Source organism: Otolemur garnettii, unplaced genomic scaffold (genome assembly GCF_000181295.1).
Source record: "Otolemur garnettii isolate 467f Iridium unplaced genomic scaffold, OtoGar3 scaffold00091, whole genome shotgun sequence".
Taxonomy (NCBI): Eukaryota; Metazoa; Chordata; class Mammalia; order Primates; family Galagidae; genus Otolemur; species Otolemur garnettii.
The window spans coordinates 3,204,134-3,209,383 of record NW_003852486.1 but is presented as its reverse complement, the minus strand read 5'-3'; the positions used below and the strand labels follow the sequence as shown (position 1 = coordinate 3,209,383).

Here is a 5,250-nt window from a genome sequence, read left to right as displayed (position 1 = left end):
ACTGTGAAAAAATACAAACAGCTGCAGCACCCAGCCCCCACCCTTCAGTTCTTTTCCACTATAGAATTTCAAAGATCAACCTCAGAATGTCCCAGAGTAGACACGGGTTCCAACCAAATTGTCTCTGGCAGTGCAAACGCTGCCCAACAGAGAGGGATTCAAGGACAATTCAAAGCAAAGGGATTCAAAGCACAATTGAATGAATTGTAGAGCCAGGGATCCACACTTCCACCTACCAGACTCAGTCCACACTATTGTCTGCTTCTTTGCTCACAGGCCCAGCTGGAGCCAGGGGTAACGCCCCTGCCCACCTGTCTCAGTCCACACACAGCTAGCCTCTGCAGTAGGGTCTGGAGTAGTGCCTGCCAAACCAGTTGGAGTCAGGGGACCATTCCCCCTTTTGGCAGTCTTAGTCCACGGCCTGGCAAGCCTCTGTTGCAGGCTCTGTTGGAGTCATGGCACCAGGCCTGCCCTCTGGTCTCTGTCCACACACAACTGGCCTCTGCTTGCCAGACCGGTTGGAATCAGGGGACCACACCCCGCCTTACTGTCTCAGTCCACTGCCTGGCAAGCCTCTGTTCGCAGGCTCTGTTAGAGTCAGGGGACCACACTCCACCCGCTCCTCACCTGGTAAGCCTCTGCTCACCAACCCCACTGGAGGCAATGGAGTACACCCTAGCCCTCAGGGCTTGGTTCACACCCAGTAAGCTGCTGCTCCAGGGTTCTGTTGGAATCAAGAGACCATGCCCTTACTCTCAGGTTGCAGTCCATGCCTATTAAGCCTCCCCTTGCAGGCCCAGCAGGGACCAGACTTGTCTGCCAAACTCAGTCCACACTGGGCAACCACTCTTCTGCTGTGGGTGCTGTCAGAACTGGGGGTTCTGCACCCCATCCTACCAGACACAGCCCAAACCAAGGGTCAACACCACCACTGGCCAGGCATAGTCAAAACCAGGGGACTGCTCCTCCTCCCACTGAGTGTCCCTTTTTTCCCACACCCTCTTTCTTCCCCTTAGTCACAGATTTCATCCTGATGGTTGGCAGTCCACACTATGCTCAGGTCTCTTAGGAGACCAAACACTTTGTGCTCTGCAGGGGGCAGAACTTCAGACAGCCACGAGAGAGGGAAAGGGTGGGCTGGGAGTTTGGACTTGTGGGGAAAAAATATCTGTTCAACTTTATGCCTGGTGGGTGGTGTCTAGGTTTGTAAGTGGGACCTCCCTGGAGAAAGAGACCTGGAGTTTAGTGGCTCTCTCCAGCAAGGTAAAATGAGAGGTCTTTTGTTCCCTGCTCATTTGCAGATAGCCTGCCTGCTTGGGGGAGATAGCAGATAGCCTGAGGCAGGCCTCCTGCTTGGGGAAGGGGTCTCCCAGCTTCTAGTCAATAGGCTTTGTACCTGTAATTTGTTTTCTTAAATGCTCTTCCTTGGAGTTACAGCTTGCGGAACTTCTTTCTTGGCTCAGCTTTCCATCTTTGGCTTCCTAGAGTCTGATTCCGTCCAGTTTTTCTTCCTTTGCTCAGGAGCCTCTGACGAGGGTTGCTACCAGTCAGCCATCTTCCCAGAATCCTCTAGACATATCTTTTAATTCAAAAATTCCTCAAGGGTGTTTATTGTAGCATTATTACTTATACTAATAAAAAATTGGAAAAATTCCTGACTATATAAAGTAGTTAATTTAATTGCAACTCTTCTATATTCTGGAATATGATCAGGCATACCAATTTTTAAAAATAAAACGAACATACACATATTCTTATTTTTCCTTTATTATTTACTTATTTTTATTGTTGGGGATTCATTGAGGGTACACAGAATGAGATTACATTGATTGCTTTTGTTAGATAATGACCCTCTTATATTTGTGTCACGCCGCTAAAAGTGTTTTTATTTTATTTTATTTAGTTGTTCTGTCACTTAGGCCAGAGTGCTGCAGCATCAGCCTAGCTCACAGCAACCTCAGACTCCTGGGTTCAAGCAGTCTTCCTGTCTCAGCCTCCCAACTAGCTGGGACTACAGGTACTCACCATGCTTGGCTAGTTTTTCTATTTTTAGTAGAGATGGGCTCTTGCTCTTGCTCAGGCTGGTTTCAAACTCCTGAACTCAAGGGATCTTCCTGCCTTGGCCTCCCAGAATGCTAGGATTATAGGCATGAGCCACTGCACTTGACCACAAACATATTTTCTCACACACACACACAAACACGATTATTAGGATTATTAGATAACATGCCAAAATTATAACAATATTATTTCTGAGTGATTGAATGACAGGAGATTTATAGTTGCTGCTTTTTTTTGTTTTGAGACAGAGTCTCCCTCTGTAGCTGAGGCTAGAGTACCGTGGTGTCATAGCTCACAGTATCCTCAAACTCCTGGGCTTAAGTGATCTGCCTGCTTCACCCTCCCCAAGTATCTGGGACTACAGGTGTCCACCACCACACTGAGCTAGTGTCTCTATTTTTAGTAGAGATGGGGTCTCACTCTTGCTCAGGCTGGTTTTGAACTCCTGAGCTCAAGCAATCCTTCCACCTAGACCTCCCACAGTGCTAGGATTACAGGCATGAACCACTGTGCCTGACCTTACCTTCTTCCTTATACTTGTTTTTTCCCTAAGTTTTTATAACTTGAGCTAATTTAATAATAAGAACATCTAATTTTTGAATTATTTCAGTTTTCAGATAGAACATCGAGGAACCAGCAAGATTACCTAGTAGAGAAGGGAAGTGGTACATAAATACTGTATTTAATTCTAGCAGCAATGTGATGGATAAAGGCCAGATACTCTCCTCACCACTTCTTCGTATACTTGAGTGAGTTTCCTTGGAGGCTTTCAGGGAGTCCTGCACAAGGACTCGTCCATGTAGTGACTTTTCCCACCGCACTTTAAGAGGAAAGTTGCAAAGAGATACCACAGCTCTTTGCTGGAAGGCCAGGTCCCTGCTTGGTGGTGTTGGAGGAGCTTGGCAGCTGCAGGGCAGCCCAGCATGCCTACCAGCCTGTTCTAATGTCTCATTGATCCTCATGGCTGGGGAGCACCCAGAAGATTGGAGAGGTCAATCAACATCAGAAGAACTCCCAGAGGGGGAGAAATCTGACTTTTTGAAAAGTGGGTTAGCATTAGGGATAGGAGGCTGGAAGGATGTGTGGTGAGATAGACCAAAGGGTGAGGTTGGGAATGGAAGTCCTAAGATGCGGGTGTGTGGTGGGGCAATGACAGGAGAGGAACAAAAGCTAAATGAAGTGGACTAGAACGAAACGGCATTGGACAAAAGGGGATGCCCCAGTCAATCTTGAGTGAGTTCTGGCTTTTATGAATAGGAGACAGAGAGGTCCTTGACAGCATAGAGCTTTCCTTGTGAGTATTAGCCACAAGCCTTCATGGTGATGCTAATGGTAGGAAACAGAAAGAGGTCTGCCAAGAACCAGGTGTCCAAGCAGAACTGAGGGGACAAGGGGATATTGAGGCTCTGGGTAAAAAGTTGGACAATTAATAAAAAATAAAAAGAGCCTCTTATTTGTAAAGTAGACACAAAGAGCAAGGAGTACATAGATGGGAGTTTAGAGGGTACAGCCAGGGCATGCAAGGGCGTGGCTGACAAGTGCAGACAAGCTGAGCATCAGTCTGTGAATTCCAGCAGAGTGTGGGCAGCAAACACGAGTACAGCCCTGGAAGGCAGGGAGCAACCACTGGGTTGTCATCTTCTAGACAGGGGGTTCTAGACTTTTAGGTTCTGTAGACATTCAGAGCTTTGAGATTGCTCAGAGATGACCTAATGTACTCTCCCCTTTTTTTACAGAAAAGAAAATTGAGGTCCAAATAGGTAACTGTAACTCTTCTATCCTCTTTGAAACTCTTATCCTATAGCTACTTGCCCATCTACTCCTATTTGTTACAGAGAGAATTGGTCACATCAAAAATTTCTGGCACTTGACCCAGTTTTTCGATATCTTGTAGTTCCCACTGTGATCTTGGACAGCTTTCAGAGACAATGTGAATGACTGTCCAGTGTTTAAGCTTATTTGTCCTTTGACTGTCTTATGTCCTATCCCTCTGCTTCTTTTTTTTTTTTTTATTGAATGGTAACTATGTACATTAATGCACTTCTGGGGTACAGTGTGGGGTTTTCACACACAATCCAAAGCACTTCCATCAAACTGGTTAACACAGCCTTCATGTCGTTTTCTTAGTTATTATTTTAAAACATTCACATTCTGGCTCAGAGCCTGTGGCTCAAGTGGCTAAGGCGCCAGCCACATACACCTAAGGTGGTGGGATCGAATCCAGCCCGGACCCACCAAACAACAATGACGGCTGCAACCAAAAAATAGCCAGGCGTTGTGGCGGGTGCCTGTGGTCCCAGCTACTTGGGAGGCTGAGGCAGGAGACTCGCTTGAGCCCAGGAGTTGGAGGTTGCTGTGAGCTGTAAAGCCACAGCACTCTACTGAGGAGGATAGCTTGAGGCTCTGTCTCAAAAAAAAAAAAAAAAAAGTTCACATTCTGCTCTTAGAAAGATTCACTTGTACCCTTATACGATAAACCTCAGAAGTGATCCCTCCAATCCCCCTCCCTCCACCCATTCCCCCCTCCCCTCTGCCTCTCCTCTCCCCATAAAAAATATGGAACGCTTCACGAATTTGCGTGTCATCCTTGCGCAGAGGCCATGCTAATCTTCTCTGTATCGTTCCAATTTTAGTATATGTGCTGCCGAAGCAAGCACCCCTTCTGCTTCTAATCTCTATCATTCACTGGTCTTATGGCCATATAATGGACTTTTTCATTGTATGATTCTTCAAGTCCAAATCTCTGGTTACAAATTCCTTCCCTACTAGCTCTTACCCGTTACTGAACCTGTTCTCATTCTTAGTCTCTCATTTAAACCAACATCCTCTTCATTCTTCCAATTTCTCCAGTCTATCAGCCTAGTTTTATGATCCGTCACTTCACTCTTATCAATATCCCCAAATCGTTACTCCCTTGTAAACTTCAGCCCTAAAGCAGTCCCTCTGTTCTTTTCTGATCCTGTATCCACACTCCAAAGGACTGCTGGACAGTCATCCAACCATGGAATTTAATGCAGTTACAAGTTTATGATCTCTTCCCTCCTCCCCTACCTTCCATGGCAACTATTGTAAGTTTATACCGTTTGCCTCAAGTGTTCCCCTCTATATGCCTTCTTATTCTCGTTTTATTAAAATTAAAAAGAATGAAGTTATAACTCCTGCTCAGTGCTCACGCTCACCCCTGAGGTT

General features: G+C 46.1%; 1 non-coding gene across 1 annotated transcript; it reads right to left on the bottom strand.

The window, feature by feature from the left end:
* Positions 1-4,611: 4,611 nt before the first annotated feature.
* Positions 4,612-4,718, bottom strand: LOC111727058. Its single transcript, XR_002774693.1, has one exon. It is a non-coding gene; the product is annotated as a U6 spliceosomal RNA (small nuclear RNA).
* Positions 4,719-5,250: the final 532 nt, after the last annotated feature.